This window comes from Dendropsophus ebraccatus, chromosome 5, assembly GCF_027789765.1.
Source record: "Dendropsophus ebraccatus isolate aDenEbr1 chromosome 5, aDenEbr1.pat, whole genome shotgun sequence".
NCBI classification, from domain to species: Eukaryota; Metazoa; Chordata; class Amphibia; order Anura; family Hylidae; genus Dendropsophus; species Dendropsophus ebraccatus.
The window spans coordinates 131,127,160-131,144,642 of record NC_091458.1 but is presented as its reverse complement, the minus strand read 5'-3'; the positions used below and the strand labels follow the sequence as shown (position 1 = coordinate 131,144,642).

Genomic DNA, 17,483 nt, shown 5'->3' with positions numbered 1-17,483 from the left:
CCCCCAGCTCCTTTGTTATGAATACAGGTATGGGTCAGCACATGACCTGCAGCTCTATTTATTCCCTATGGAGCTGCCGGAAAGACGAGTACAGCATTCGGCTCTTTCCGGCGGCTGTGGATAGAGGATAAGTTTTAATCGGAGAATCCTTTAAGGAAAAAGAAAATTAAATCTCCTTTAGCCCATCATTTGATGCCAGGAGAGAATAGGTTGTCCACATACACATAAGTTGTGTGATCCTGTCAACGCAAACCCTGGAAATTGGAGATGGTGAAGAGCCTGGAAACACTACTGATGGTAGCAGGAAAGGTGTTACAAAGATTGTGGAATCACAAAGCCAAATCTCTTACCTTTGTATAGAATAAAAAATGGAAAGTTCTCAGTACCCTTCATAGGCTAAAGGAAAAAGATGATAGCAAAGTGAATAAAAGTGATGGAAGGCAGAAACATCAATATGTTGAGGAAAAATTAAATGTGTGTGTGTGTGTTGTAAATTGTTGGGGCAGAACTTAGATAAAGAGCGGGAATGTTTTACATTGAGCTCTGCTCCATGATTTTAGTGTCCTTATGAGTTATGGGGGGACACATTCCCTAAAAGGGACTCTGACCTGCTGTTCTGTTCTCAGTGCACAGGACACTGAGGATGAAGGTAAGAGGATTACCTTCATTCTCACCATCTAGTTTTGTGAAATATTTAAAATATGTATTTCTATGCCACCTACCAGCTGTCTTCTCAGAAGTATTTTACACTTTTTTTTTGTTTAACTAACCAGTGTACACTAACCAGTGATTTTTTTGATCAATGATACAATACACTGCACTACCACAGTAGTACAGTGTATTGTCTATATCAGCACTGAGCTGACAGGCAATCTACACAGCCATGTCTCCATGACACCTATCAGTATTTAATGTACAGAAAAAAAAAAAAAAGGGATTCTGTTAGTATATCATCTGAAATACATCTCTATTACGGACGTATTTACATACGTTTGTGTGAAGCTGTCCTTAGTATAGCAAAAATACAAATAAAAAAAAAATATATATATATTGATATTAAATTGTAACTATAAAGCTGGAGTTAAGATCAGTTCATCCTGTTGCCCTCAAAAGACCTATACGCCATACAGCTTTTCTGAACGTCATGTTCATGGACTTCTCATAATTTAAGGTGATAAAGCAGTTGAAAACCTAAAGCACAGAAAAGAAAAGTAAAAGGAACCAATGAAGCAAATGGCAATTGCATCCCCTGAGTCAATGATGGTTACACCCAAGAACATACACATTTTTTTATTGAAGCACAGGGTGTGTATACAAAGGAATACCTAACTATATCAGTCGTGTGCGTGGATCTGTCTGCATACAATATAAAGAAATGTATTTCAGTAAACCAGTATATAAAAGAAGGAGGCATCTCCCCTATGATTTCTGCATTACCTTTAAATTACAAGAGAAGAATCAGACACTTGCTATAGAAGGCCAATCTACCAGAGTGGATCCTGTGGATACGCCATAAGCGTCCCAGACAGGTATAGATATGCCTATTTAGGGCATATGGGCCCAAACACAGTCATAATTCATGCAACACCCCTGCACTGCCCATGGCTCACAGACATCGACACCACATCGCTACACATGGGCATAGACTCGGATGTATTCATACATACATACATACATACATAGGTTTCTGCCGAGTTTATATAAATTTTTATGGAAAGCAAACGTATGGGTGCGCCCTACATTTTTATGCAAAAAAAAAAAGGAAAAAGACACAAAAACCAGCAATGTTGCGTTTTTTTTTCTCAAGCATTTGCGTTTTTTAATTTCATGTGTGAATTCTCTTTTTTGTGGTTTAGGCATTTTTGTCTGCTGAACTTTTTTTTCCTCTTCCATCACATGACCTAGCTGTTGGTCCACAAAAGGTGACAAAAACACCAGAAAAAAAAAAAAAAAGCAATGGCATTTTTGAGACAACCAAAACAATCCCATTGGAGTCAATGGTAGAAACAAATGGTACACCCTCAGCATGCTGCGTTTTGGAAAAACTACCACATAGCCTCAAAAACGCCAAGGAGGAGAGCAAAAAATGCCATTCTGAAAAAACGCCAAATGTGTAAGGCAGATCAGGTTTTATGCACACTGCCCTTGTTTTGTTCAAGGCTGTAATAGAGCTCCTACTCAGATGTATAGGGCCTCTTGTATACACTAATTTGCCTCAGATTTGCTACTGTACCATACAGGGAACGAAAATCATCCGTGTGAACAGAGCCTTACATCTGTGCCTTAGAATTTTCTTGCTAGAAACAAGGGCCCAGATGTAAGGCTCCGTTCACACGGAGTATAACTGGCGGCCAGCCAGCTTCCATGTCATACTGGGAGTCCATGGGAGGCTCACGTGCCTCCTCTCTCCGCACTGAAGAATGGACATGTCAAAAATTCTACTAAAATCATACTAAATTGAATGGCTGCTCATCTCCTCTTCAGTGGTATGTGGCAACAACTAGTCAGACATCCCTTACAAAAAGAGAACAGTTAGAATCTCTGCGGCACTATAGTGACAGAGCTGCATGGCTGTGTCATTACATTGCTGTGGATATTCAAACTGTTTCCCCGCTCCTCCATGATATTGATACATCATGCCAGGCGGCTGAACACTCCCACTACAGAGCTTCCTCGTCCGTAGTATCTGTAAAATATGGGATGTGTGAATAAGTCCTAACACTTCCATGTCTGGAATGGTTCTAAAATACAGAAAAAAGGTACAAATCTTTTCACTTTAGTTTCTACGTGTCAGTATTTTTGTGTGCAAGACCCTTTTTGCACACAAAAAAGGAGTGCAAACTGCCACTTTGTACAAAAATCGTGCACAATTCTGTCACTTTGCAGCGATGCAGGCAACAAGAAACCCTGCCGTCAGACCATCAGTTGTGTAGCCTAAACCTTCCGTTTTCCGTATAGTTTTAGTTTGTTTCTATTTAGTAATGCTTAATAAAAACAATTTTCCTGAAAAAAAAAAAAAAAAAAACTGTTGCCACATTCCAAAACCCATAGCGTACTTATCTATCTTGTGATGGAGCTGTGTGTGAGCTCGTTTTTTAGGGAAAATGTATAGTTTTTATTTATACATTTTTTTACTTATACTGTATAGGACCAAGTGATCCTTTTTGTTGTTTTCACTGTGCTCTATAAATAATGGTATACATTTTATAGCTTGGGTTGTTACAGACATGCCCTTATGAAACATGCATTTTTTTTTATTATTATTTTTGGGTGAAATTATTAGATATTATTCCACACCTTTTTTTTTTTTTTTTTTACTGTATACTAGTTCCATTAGTGTACTTTAACCAGCAATCTGCTGATCACTGATACAATACATTGCACTACAGTAATGGTGCAGTGTATTGTAACCACCAGCATTATGCCGGAAAGCAATTCACACAGCCACAGCAGAAGCATAAACATGGCATGCATGGGGTCTTCGGAAGGTTGGCTGCCATGAATACCGATGGACAGGGCAGCCAGTGATCTCACCGCTGGACTGCCAATGGGGTAAAGCGATTCGTTACATGCTGTGTTATGATTTGACAGTGTAACAAGTTAAACTACCCAAAGCGGAGGATTCTGGGGTGCTTCACGCACGGCTGGTGCCGTGCTCGGGAACCGGGCCATCGTTCAAAAACAAAAAAAAGAAAAGACTGTGGCACTGGCATCCCCAGGCCGGCGCCCATCTATTCATATAAAACAAAAACAAAGCGAAGTACTACTGGTACATACACTTTAAAGAGAACCCAATAGGGTCCCCCAGTAGAGATGAGCGAACCGGGGAATTTGAACGTTCGGTATTTGATTAGCTGGGGCTGCTGAACTTGGATAAAGCTCTAAGGTTGTCTGGAAAAAATGGATACAGCCAATGACTATATCCATGATTTCCACATAGCCTTAGGGCTTTATCCAACTTCAGCAGCCACCGCTAATCAAATACCGAACGATCGGGTTCGGATGGACTCGAGCATGCTCGAGGTTCGCTCATCTCTAATGGCTATACTAATCTTTCAAGTTACTAAAAGATAGGGGACAACCTCCATGGAAGGTGGATTGGAGACATTTAAAGATGAGCGAACCTCGAGCATGCTCGAGTCCATCCAAATCGGTGGCTGCTGAACTTGAATAAAGCCCTAAAGCTATGTGGAAAACAAGGATATAGTCATTGGCTGTATCCATGTTTTCCAGACAACCTTAGAGCTTTATCCAACTTCAGCAGCCCCAGCTAATCAAATGCAGATCGTTCGGATGGACTCGAACCCGAACCCAGTTCGCTCATTGGACAACATTGGACGTCACCTAGCTTACCCAGAAATGGTCAATTAGAATTGGAAAGGACCGACCAACTCAATGATCTGTATTTATAGGATGTCTACTGTCTTAGATATAAACATTTACGGGGCAAGTGAATGCTTCAACAGTAGCCATGTTTATCTATTTGCCTTCATATGTTCTTCACATAACCCCCACATCTCACATGTGTGCTATATGCGACGAAGGCCCTCCAATTTTCATATGTTCTTTCCCTCACCCCAACATCTCATGTGTGCTATATGCCATGAAGGCTCTGGAATCTTTAGATGTTCTTCCCGTGACCCCCACATCTCACATGTGCTATATACAATCAAGGCTTCTGGAATCTTTAGATGTTCTTCCTGTGACCCCCATGTGTCATATATGCAATGAAGGCCCTCTAATCTTTATAAGCTCTTTCCCTGAATGTCACATGTGCTATATACGATCAAGGCCCTCCAATCTTCATATGTTCTTCTCATAACCATCACATCTCACATGTGCTATATACGATCAAGGCCCTCCAATTCATAAGACATGACATATTCTCCGCACCAACACAGGCTCCTCTTATCCTTCGGCCTGCAGATAAACGCTCAGCAAGCAATCTGCGAGCAGCACGCTGACAGAATTCATCTATGCTTTACACTGCCGGGGAGATTAAGGCTGATGTGCAGGATTAATATCCAAATTACAGCTGAAAGCATCAATATTTATTTGCCTATTCAGATCCCATTTGCCTATTCAGACAGCCACAGAAATAAGCAGGGCGACCTTTTCCCTAGCGATGGACTGAATGAATAGCCATTACTTGCAGCTTGTAATTATTTCTCTGCTAAAGCTTACTGCAGGCATATACTGGAAAGTCACCTTGATGCAGTTTCGGCTGAAAGAACGTTAAAATTCTTCTTTCGAAGGGGAAAAACAACAACATTTACAGTTTGCTCGACATCGAAAGTCACCTATACCTGCACGTCCTCGGGGAAAAAGCGAACTGAAGCAGCGCAGAGCGCCGAATTGTTCGGAGAGGGCAATGTATTGGTGCACACCTTCCTTAAAGTTTTCTTCTAGGCTCCCCTACAGATCCCTGAATCACATTGCAGACCAATGATTCAGGCAGCGCATACGAAATCCAACCTAGAAGATCATTGCGGCAAGTGTTACCTAACAACCCAAAGGCTTCTTCCTCTGCACCAACAAACACTTTCTAGCTAAACCTTACATAGATAATAAACCATTAGCAATAACCAAATAAATCAATAAGGAAGTGACTTTTATAATCTTACACGAGGTTTAAGTCTTCGAGGTTTGCCAAATCCGGCATAAGGAACTCATAATGATCTATTAACACTAGCCAGGCCTATCCTACAGGATTAACCCCTTCCACTCCTCAGCCGTCAAACAACACAGCGGTTAATTAGTTAATGGTTAAATAGCCTGGTAAGATATTGGCGAAGAAATTCCTCCATCCGGGATGAGCGGCCCCCCGCTATAGGGTAGGAGCGCTATAGGGTAGGAGCGCAGGCAGCTGTTGGCAGAATGGCAGCCACCTGATCCCCCCACTGCAGATGAGGTTACTGCAGTCATTTCCCCCCCTTGTAACCTCTGCACATACCACAGGATCCATCACATTCCTTCACACCGACCACAAAGGCTTTCGCCATGCTGAGATGGGGATCATTGAGGCTGGTGGGATCTATGGAGATCCAGTTAATACAGGATTTATCACAAACAGGAATTATTAGGAAAAAAGAAGAAGAAGAAGAAGAAGAAGCTGGAGCAGAGGAAGCACTGGAGAATAAAGGCAGTGCACACACTATGGGGGATAGTAAAGTAAAGGAGTAAAGTTAGTAAACTTAAAACAAGGGAGATCCACTTGGGATCCAGTTGAGAAGCCAGATCCCCTGCTCCTTACCTCGCCATGGAGAGATCAGCAATCCCAGAGCAGAAAGTGTCCAGTCCCCAGGAGAAGCGATTTCCTTTGCTCAGATCCTCTTCTCCCCCTTCTCTTCCCTTCCCTGCAGTGCAGGGCTCAGACATCACATTCCAGGCAGGGGATAGTAACAATGTAAGGTGGGCTTCCCTTCCCTCGGACCAGCCTCCACACTGCTGCCGTCAGTCCTCGGCCATATAAGGAGAGGCTGGGCCGAGTCCTCCGCTCTACTCAGCAAAGGCGGAGCCCCGGAGCGCCCAGGGGAAGGGATAGACCGGGGAGACGGGGAAGTGAGCGGAGACAGAGAGGGCGGGAGAGAGGGAGCGCTGCGCACGGTCTGCTGGGGAAGGAACGTGAAGGAGGTGATGAATCAGAAGGCGGAGGAAAAGCGCGGGATGCGGCGTGACAGACCTCACAGGGAGCCTGGCTCTTATCTAACACGGAGCGGGCTCCGGGCTGAGGGGACACAAGGGAGACGCTTTTATTTTGGCGCCTGTTAGTGGCAGGATAGGGAACTATGGAGGACACCGGCACGGAGGGGACTGGGAGGGTTACAGTGGATGTGCGTCCTAATAAATGGTACACGTGACAATTAACCCTTTATGGAGCCAGGAAATTGAAATGGCTGCCTTTTCCTTTTCCACTCTTCTCCTCAGGCCTCACACATTCAGTCATTTCTCAGGTCTGCATATAGGTCCGGTATTTGTACCCCGCAATCTGTAAAAAAAAAAATGGTCTGTACTGCATCCGGATCCGCTAAGGTTGTACAGTTCTAGTTAAGGGTACGTTCACACGTACTGGATCCGCTGCGAGACTGGCTGTGGATCCCTGCCCAGTAAACTCTATGAGCGGACAAACTTGCAGGAGGATGCACATCCCGCTGCGAGTTTGTCAGCCAGCCGTCCTGTTAACCCTCCGGCCGCCGGAGCCTATACTTCACCTGGTCCCTGCTCTGGTTTGCTTCGGGGCTCCCGGTGTCTTCATGTACCGCTCAGCCAATCAGTGCGCTCAGGGCAGCGCACTGATTGGCCGAGCGGGACGTCCCGAGAACCCCTGAAGCAAGCTGGAGCGGGGACCAGGTGAAGTAGGCGGCCGGGGGGGTTAACAGGATGGCCTGCTGACAAACTCGCAGCGGGATGTGCATCCTCCTGCAAGTTTGTTTGCCCATAGAGTTTACTGGGCAGAGATCCGCAGCCGGTCTCGCTGCAAATTCGCAGTGAGAAATACGCTGCGGATCCGGTACGTGTGAACGTCTCCTAAAGGAGAAGTCCGGCGGATTGTAAAATGCCGCAGCCGGCAGGAGGAAATTGAATACAAGTACTAACTTACTTCTGGCCGTGGGACCCCAGCCAAAAGGCATTTTTCCCCCGAGTTTTGATGACATCACGACTCGAAAGGAAAATGCCTTTCCCGGCCGATGGACTGGGCGCTCAACCAATCAGTAACTAGGGCAGTGTCCCGCCACAGTCACTAACCGTTCAAGCGGCCAGTCCATCAGCCGGGTGTTGTCAGCTCTGGAGCCCGTCGGGGGTCCCACGGCTGGTCTCACCGTCGGCACAGGGAAAGGTAAGTTAGTACAGTGGTGCCTTGGATTACGAACATAATCCGTGCTTGTAATCCAAATCCATTCTTAAACCAAAGCAAATTTTCCCTGAGAAATCACTCATATGCAGACAATTGGTTCCACACCCCAAAAATAATGATTTTTTTTACTGAATAACATGTAGAACAGATGAAACAAACAATGAGAAACAGCTGAATGTCATATTATAGGTTACTGTACAGTATAACAATCAGCATGTGGAGTATAATGTATAGTAAGGGCATACACCTGATAACACAGCAGCAATGTGTAGACACAGGATGGAACTGCAGATCCCCATAATGCAGTAGTGTAGTACAACAGGCTAGAATAGAGAAGCAGGGCCGCTGTCAGAGGTCTGTGTGGTCACATGACAGCAATGGGGAAGGGGTGTGTGCTCAGCCTGGACCAATCAGGAAGTAAGAATCACTGATCTGTGCAGGAGGACAGAGACAGAAACTTTATATACAGCAGTTTGAATGGCTGAGTGTGAGTGCAGGCACATTATAGCAGCAGAGTGTATTGATGAGTGTGATTGCAGGCACATTATAGCAGCAGTGTGTATAGATGAGTGTGAGTGCAGGCACATTATAGCAGCAGTGTGTATAGATGAGTGTGAGTGCAGGCACATTATAGCAGCAGTGTGTATAGCTGAGTGTGAGTGCAGGTACATGGAGAGAATGGGAAACAAGGGCGGACAGAGACTGCAGGGAGCATGAAGGAATGAGCAGGGCAGATGTGGGCAAATAGATGCAGCACTCTCTGTCCGGGGAGAGAGGGGGTTACAGCTATGGAGATATTACTTCCACAGTCCTATCCCCTGGTTTAGCCCCATCCTAAAGAGGATCTGCTATAATTTGGATGGCGAGGGAGACTTCCTAGGTCAGAGTACAGGGCTGTAGACCACCCTGTGATAATATGAAAAGACTGAAAAATGATTCAACAAATTGGAGGGATCTTGCTTATAAAGCCTAGATCCTAATGTCATCACAATACTGTAGGGGAATATGCAAAAACCTGTGTGTGCAGGTAAAGATTCACACAGTTGATGCCATATTAGTAAATTAAATTTTTTTTTTTTAAAGCAGGGGCACGGGGGAAGTAACAAAGAGTATTAACTCACCTCTTCTTGTGCCTCTTCAGCCCTGGATCGCCGATCTGGGACCCCTGCCAGGCTCTGGGATCTCTGGCGCTGCAGACGTCATGACCTGGCTGATGGACTGGCTGCTCGGCCAGTCAGTGACTGGGGAGGGACGCCACTCAAGTCACTGATTGGCAGAGCGGGCTGTCCATCAGCTGAGGGCGGTCCCGCCACACACTCCAGCCACAAAGAGAAGCAAGTTAGTACTTATTTCATTCCCCACTGCCCCTGCCGGCTGCCCTTCTTTGAAAATTGCCGGACTTCTTTAATTTTACATTCACTGTATGACATTGGATTCTAAATTAAACAAAAAATAAAACATACACTATTATAATCATGTGAACAGAACCTAATATTGTCAAAGAACCCAGTGGTGATCTAAATGTGTGTGTGAGTCTTGGAGTCGTAACATAGATGCTAGCAAACATTTGTTTAACAACCACATTAAACCAGTCTTAGGGTATATTCACACGGGCGGGCTCGCAGCGAGATTCTCGCGGCGAGCCCGGCAGGTCCTGTCAGTTCCCATACACTACATACTTGCTGCGGTCTAAACGACCGCAGCGAGTATGTAATTATACCGCCCTTAACCCCTTCTGCTCCCCCGCTGTGTATATACTTTACCTGTCCTTGCTGCACGGGTCCGGCGTCCTGCTCTCCCGCCCAGCCAATCAGTGGCTGCGGCTGGGCAACACACTGATTGGCCGGACAGGAGAGCAGGACGCCGAACCCGTGCAGCGAGGACAGGTAATGTATATACACAGCGGGGGAGCAGAAGGGGTTAAGGGCGGTATAATTACATACTCGCTGCGGTCGTTTAGACCGCAGCAAGTATGTAGTGTATGGGAACTGACAGGACCTGCCGGGCTCGCAGCGAGAATCTCGCTGCGAGCCCGCCCGTGTGAATATACCCTAAGGCTGGGTTCACACTATGTATATTTGAGGCTGTATGTTTGAGGCTGTATAGCAACCAAAACAAGGAGTGGATTGAAAACACAGAAAGGCTCTGTTCACATAATGTTGTAATTGAGTGGATGGCCGCCATTTAATGGCAAATATGTGCTGTTATTTTAAAAGAAGGGCTGTTATATTGAAATAATGGCAGTTATTTACCGTTATATGGCGGCCATCCACTCAATTTCAACATTATGTGCACAGAGCCTTTCTGTGTTTTCAATCCACTCCTGGTTTTGGTTGCTATGAGGACCTGACATGAGGACCAAATACAGCCTCAAATATACATAGTGTGAACCAGCCTTTAAAGTGTAATTTGTTGTACTTTTCCATATCTCACACAATGCCTGAGGACTGGACACTCCCCTATCTACCCCATCTCTTCCTCAATCCCTTCCCTTTTCCCCTTCTCCACTCTATTGATTACCATTATGTTGCTTTCGAGTTGAAAAACGTAACAAAAACATTTTGGGGAAAAATATTGGGGTTGTGATCGTTAGCAGTTTTGCAATATACTCTCTCGTTTTCTATGTTTAAATCAACATTATACATATGACGCTAGGTGTCTTCCTTCACTGCACACGTGTACAGCTGCAGTGCACATTTAGTAGCAGAGAATCCTGAGGGTGCTCGCATTGTATGGTCAGCTCTCCATACAGGTACGGCATGGCTGCCTGTGACCAGACGACCCATGCCGTACCTATATGCTTTTGCTAGGAAACTATAAAGTGAGCTCAGGTGCTGAGCTCACTTTATAGCGGATGAGGACTCGTTGGTAGCAGCAGCCAGGCCCTAACGATTGCACTGCCAGTCATTAACCCTTTAAATGCTGCAATTTCGTGTGACAGGAGCAGCTCCTGTCACTTACTGATTAGGACCCCCACAATCACACTGATCCCGATCGTCTTCCCTGACTGCCAGAGGAGTTAAACTTACCTCTGTGCGGTCCAATCAGCGATCTTTTAACAGAGTCTGTCTCAGGCAGTCTGTATGAGAAGAGCACATATAATACTAATCAATACTATGTAGTGTCATATCATTAAATAGTGTATATGCAATCCAATGATTGCATGTAATAGTCCCCCAGGGGGACTTAAAAAGTGTAAAAAAGGCAAAAAAAATTAAAAAAATATGCCAAAGCCCTTCCCCCAATAAAAGTTTAAAAGCCCCCCCTTCCAAATATACAAATAAAACATCTAAAAATAAATAAACATATTGTATACTGTAGCGTGCGTAATTAATCTTTTAAAATATAACTATATTGTTCCAGCACAGTGAATGGCGTTAAGGAAAAGAACGCCAAGATTGCTGTTTTTTCCCCCTTATGTTATATTTATAAAGTGATCAAATCGTCCAATCTATACAAATATGATACTAATAAAAACTAGAGATCGTGGCACAATGAATGATACCCCATAAAGCCCTGTAGGTGAAAAAATAAAACCGTTAGAAAAGTCACTATAAGACAATTTTATTCATAATTATTTCCATTGGAAAAAGTTTTACTGTAAAAAAAAATAGAAAAGTAAAACATTAAAAAAAGCTATGAAAACATGCATATCGCTGTATTCGGACTGATGTATAGAATAAAGATATGTCAGTTTTAGCATAAAGTGCATTATGTTGACACGAGAACCCTCGAAGAGTTACAGAATTGCTTTTTTTCCCCCCAATTTTCAAAAATAATTTCATAAATAATATTTTTGCGGTTCCGTCATACATTTTATGGTACAGTAAAAGGCGCCATTACAAAGTATACTTGTTCCTGAAAAAAACAAGCCCTTACATGGTCCTGTAGATGGAGAAATAAAAGCGCTATAGTTCTTAGAAGGTGAGGAGGAAATAAAATGAAAATGCAAAAATTTAAATTGGCTTGGTAATTAAGGTAATTTTGGGCCTGGTCATGAAGGGGTTAAAGAGTAAAAATACTTATATAATACAGTATCCTTCATCAAACTGTCAAACATAATTGGAAGAAGTTTAGGAATCTTAGTTGTTTGTGGAATGTATAAGAACCTATTGTGTTTCTCTGTGCTTGGTCTACGTTTAGGAGGAAGTCTGGAAGATATTGCTCGGTCATTGCCACCTGGTTTGGTATGCCTAATGACCGGAGAGGAAAGCACACAGTTCCTAAAGAAAGGAGGGGGTATTATTATGTGATTGTGTCTACAGATGATCTTTTTGTCATTTTCTGTTTGCAGAGTTATCTTTGTAACGTTTTCCTTTATAATATTCATTTCAAGTTCAGTTGCCGTTTAAGTGTAGCAGACACGGGCTGTAGCACTTTGCAACTTATTTTAGTCAAATAAATCTTGTTCGGAAAAGGTCATCTTATTTACCATTCTTTGCAGGAGGATCAAGATTTAAAAAGTAAAAAAAAAAAAATACTCACCTGTCCTGACAGGATGTCATTGGAACTAGCAGTAGCAGAACCACTGGAATGGTAGCTGATGGGGATCAGGGTAGGTGAGTATTTTTATTTTTGCAGCACCAGGATACATTTGGAAAAAAAATGTCCACAAAAAGAAAACCACTTTGAGGCTATGTTCACACTACGTATATTTGAGGCTGTATGTTTGAGGCTGTATAGCAACCAAAACAAGGAGTGGATTGAAAACACAGAAAGGCTCTGTTCACATAATGTTGTAATTGAGTGGATGGCCGTCATTTAATGGCAAATATGTGCTGTTATTTTAAAACAACGGCTGTTGTATTGAAATAATGGAAGTTATTTACCGTTATATGGCGGCCATCCACTCAATTACAACATTGTGTGGACAGAGCCTTTCTGTGTTTTCAATCCACTCCTGGTTTTGGTTGCTATGAGGACCTGACATGAGGACCAAATACAGCCTCAAATATACTGTGTGTGAACCCAGCCTTAAAGCGTAACTGTCATTTCAGGGCCATTTTTCTGAAAACATTAAATATCAACAGTACAAGCGATTTTAATAAACTCTGTAATAGGTTTTATGTACTAAAAGAGTTTCCTTCTGTACTGAAAAAGCAATCTCCCAGCCTCCCCCCCTCACATCAAATGAAGCAGGATTTCTGTCTCCATTATGTGGCTATGGAGAGGGGAGGGGCTGTTAGGAGTGACTGAGCACAGAGCAGTCCTGCAGAGCACAACACCCTGCAATCTTCTCTCAGTAAGTTCATAGATAAGCACTGACCTTTCTGAAACCTGAATCCAGCGTTTTAGCTGCCCAGAGTCTACAGACAGCTGACCTTCATGTCACCTCTTCCTGCTCCTTCATCTCCCTCAGCCCCTCCCCCCTTCATAGGCTTACAATGGAGAGAGCAGAGCCCGTCTTCACTGGCTTCTCTGTAATGAAGACGTGTTTGCCTGATAATGCACAGATAAGAAGTCGGGGGGAGGCTGGGAAATTGCTTCTTGAGTACAGAAGGAGGCTTTTTTGGCTGATAAAACCTATTACAGAGTTTCTTAAAATCGCTTATACTACTGATTTCTGCAATAAAAAAAAACATGACAGTTACTCTTTAAGTCTTTTTTTAAACATAACCATGTGTTTTATTTTTATTTTTTTTCCCAAACTGCAACTTGCTTTTAGTATAGCATTTTTTTGGATTTCAGTGGGATTCTATATAGGACTTTAAAAATGCCAGGAAAAGTAGGATAGGATAGTGAAAAAATAGAAAATTATCTTAATTCATGTCAACCACAACACCAAGACAAATGAAAAACATTTAAAAGATGGGCCAATGCATCTACGGTGTCTACCGGAATGGAGGATCTGCGATCACCGCATATGGTGGCGGGAGCTCAAAAACGTCCGCATCTCTGATGTATGTGGTGACTGTTTGAAGGGCAGAGCAAGCTGCAAGCGACACCTCTCTGTCCTTCCTCCCCACCCTTTTCATCATTAGGAATGTCCCTGGGCAGGATTACTCCTAATCATCACTTGTCTGAACACTGAACATGTGCTGGATCGTTAAGGCACCTGTGAACTGTTTAGACAAGTGATGAATAGGAGAAATCCTTCAAGGAGCATTCCTAATGAGGAGGATGGGGAGGAAGGACAAAGGGGTGTTGCAAGCCTAGGGCAGAAAAACTCTAGGCCACCCCAATTTGACACAGGGCTGCAAGTTTAAAAGTTGTGTTTTAGGCCAATAACTGCATCACCTGCCGAACGGACCCCAGGACAGATCTTGGATTAAAAGCAGCTATCAGAAGGTACAAGTGGTTTGGGGGAGGGGGGAGGGCAGATTGTGGGTACAGAGTTGCTTTAAGATGCTGTGTTATATAGTGATATGTGAAGTAGTACAATACATTACATTACAACAGATAACATATTAATTTAGTGTGCATGCACATAACATTGCTTATGGGTAGCTTCACTCGTACCGACTCACAGCGTTAATAACGCTGCGAGTCGGCTAGGTGCTGGCAGATCACTGTCACTACATACTCGCAGCTGTCTAACCGACCGCTGCGTGTATGTAATTCTGCCGGCCGCTTAACCTCTTCAGCTGCCGCCCGGCTCCTGCTCCGCTCCCGCTCTGTACACATTACCTCTCCTTGCTGCACGGGGTCCCGGCATACTGCTCTCCCGCCCGACCAATCAGTGGCTGCGGCTGGGCAACACACTGATTGGCCGGGCGGGAGAGCAGTACGCCGGGACCCCGTGCAGCGAGGAGAGGTAATGTATACAGAGCAGGAGCCGGGTGGCAACAGAAGGGGTTAAGCGGCCGGCAGAATTACATACACGCAGCGGTCTTTCAGACCGCTGTGTGTATGTAGTGAAAGTGATCTGCCAGGACCTAGCCGACTCGCAGCGTTATTAACGCTGCGAGTCGGTACGTGTGAAGCTACCCTAAATATGTTTTATTTTATCTACATACTGTGATTTTGCCATGTTGCTGATATTTTATGTGATTTGCCCCATTATACTATGTTACATGTATAGTTATATGTGGGTCTGTGTAAGATGATAGAGCCATTGGCATAGGCTGTATCCCAGTTTTCTAGGCGTTCCTATAATTAGGCTGTATCCACCCACTGCACGGAGCCGGCAGACAGCAGGAGTCAGATGCCGAGATTTCTGGTTCATACGAACCCGAACTTCGGGAAATCCGCTCATCTCTACTTATTAACCTAGTGCAGATGCGCATAACATAGTGAACTCTAACAGGAGGATCTCTATTAGGTAATCATATTTGTATTATATATAACAAGACTAGAGTCCAATGTCACATACACGAGACTGGGTGTGCTCACCATTATTTTTGTTACAGGCATTTCATCTTTAGCATGTTTTTATTTTTTAAAAAAATTTTTCATTTGCTGTATTGGTTGTAAATTAATTTTTTTTACAGCGTGTGAACATAAGCCTAAACATAAGGAAAAATGAAAGTGCAAAAATGAAAATTGATTGTGGCATGAAGGGGTTAAACCTTGTAATAAACATAACAGTGCCACCCTAAATACATATATACTTTTACTTTGACTTTACCAATATAACGTACCTGATATTAAACAAACAGACACCTTCACAAAGTTATTGATCTATCGTACAGTTTACTTTTGGGAATTTTTAATCTTACATGACATAAGATTTACTACATTTCTAAACCCTCCATAGAAACCCGACACTGAGAACGTGTCAAAATTCCTCTCGTTCTAAGTGGGAAAAAGTGGTACTAAAATAAAGACATGGAAAGTACCAAAATGTTGTTTGCCAGTATTTATGACGCATAATACTTTTACTTTGTCAGTCTTTGCCCTATAAAACTTATAACGTCATGCCTGTTTTTCCCATGATTCAACGATAAAAATTAGTCTGTAGGATTACACTATTAGTCTTTACAGAGCTCAGCAAGTGTGGTGCTCCACCTTTTCAATATAACATGTGTCAACATATATAGTTACGGAGGAGCTTATACAGCAAGCTTTGTTTATATTTTCATGTAGGATTATTTTCCAGGTTTATTATTATTTTTTTTTAATCGGAAAGCCACATAATGCAATGACAGAGACCCTAATACAGGCACTTACTGTGCATGGGTATACCAAAACAAAAAATTCCTTCCACGGCTTCCTAAAAATGTATAGCTTTTATTGGGACATCACAAAAAAACTAAGAAAAAAAGATAAAAACATGGCGTGTTTTATCTTTATTTCTTTGTTTTGTTTTTTGTGATGTTTTTCATTTTGGTGGATTTTCGGGTTGCGGCCCGCAATACAACCTTAAAAAGCTTCAAACTCAGGCGGTCCACACACCGCAAGAGGTTTACGGCTATCATGGGTGAGCTGACATAAAACTCTTTTATTTATGCTGTGCCTGGGTATGTTCACACTGAGGAAGAGAGACGGAAATGAAATTCTGAGCGGAATTTCTCCTGTCTCAGTGTCTCAATGATAAGTATAGGGAACCTTTGCTGAAAGAATTGACATGCCAATTCTTGGAGTGGAGAGCGGAGGCGCCCTATACTTAGAATTGAGACACTGAGGCAGGCAGAATTCCAAGTGAAGTCCGCAGCAAAAAAAAAAACTGTGTAAAGCCACCCTATTAGCTGTGGACTACATAGTGTGCATGTCCTGTATTGTCCATGATATTCATGAGCTGTCATTTCACCTGCTGAAAGCTTTCAGTCTTTGCACAGTATGACAAAAAAACTGTCAGTGGCTAATTGGTAGTGGAGTGGCAGCTTATGAGTTCTGTGGACTGCAGATTGCATACACACTCTATCGTCTGCAGCTAAGAAAGCGATCATATGGACAGAACAGGTCACAGTGTAGGCGCAGGGGTCACAGGTAGAATTCCAAAGTGTTTTTTAAAGGGGTACTACAAAAAATACTTTCAAATCAACTAGTGTCAGAAAGTTATACAGATTTATAATTTACTTCTATTAAAAAGAAAAGTCAAATCTTTCAGTACTTATCAGCTTCTGTATGCCCTGCAGCAAGTGATGTATTATTTCCAGTGTGGAGAGCAGGAGAGGTTTTCTATGGGGATTTGCTACTGCTCTGGACAGTTCCTGTCATGGACAGAGATGGCAGCAGAGAGCATTGTGTCAGGCTAGAAAGAACACACCACTTCCTGCAGGTCATGCAGCAGCTGATAAGCACTGGAAAACTGGAGATTTCTTAATAGAAGTAAATTCCAGATCTCTGGCATTTTTTTGAATGATTATTTTGGAGTACAACAGCCTATATTAAGCCTCGATATAGGCAGCTTTACCTGTCCACCCGTTCACACCTGTTTTATTATGACCATATTTGGTTTTAGTTTTTTTTTACTGTGTGTGAACATAGCCTAAGTGTGAATAGTAGACCTTACAGTTAAGACTAGGGATGGTCCGAACCGAGTTCGGTTCTGGTTCGTACGAACCCGAACCCTCGGTAATGATTCCCGCTGTCAAGCGGATCCAGTGGAAGGACCGCCTGGAAAACTGGGATACAGCCATAGCCATAGGCTGTATCCCAGTTTTCCAGGCGTTCCTCCCGCTGGATCCGCCCGCTCCACGGAGCAGGCAGACAGCGGGAATTTGCTGTTGAGCGTTCGGGTTCATTA

General features: G+C 43.3%; 1 protein-coding gene across 1 annotated transcript in view; it reads right to left on the bottom strand.

The window, feature by feature from the left end:
- LUZP1 (leucine zipper protein 1) overlaps positions 1-6,518 on the bottom strand; it is a 59,862-nt gene extending 53,344 nt beyond the window's left edge. The window contains exon 1 of the mRNA XM_069971290.1: positions 6,254-6,518. The gene's annotated coding sequence lies outside the window, so the exon portion shown is untranslated. The remainder of the gene's footprint in view (positions 1-6,253) is intronic.
- Positions 6,519-17,483: the final 10,965 nt, after the last annotated feature.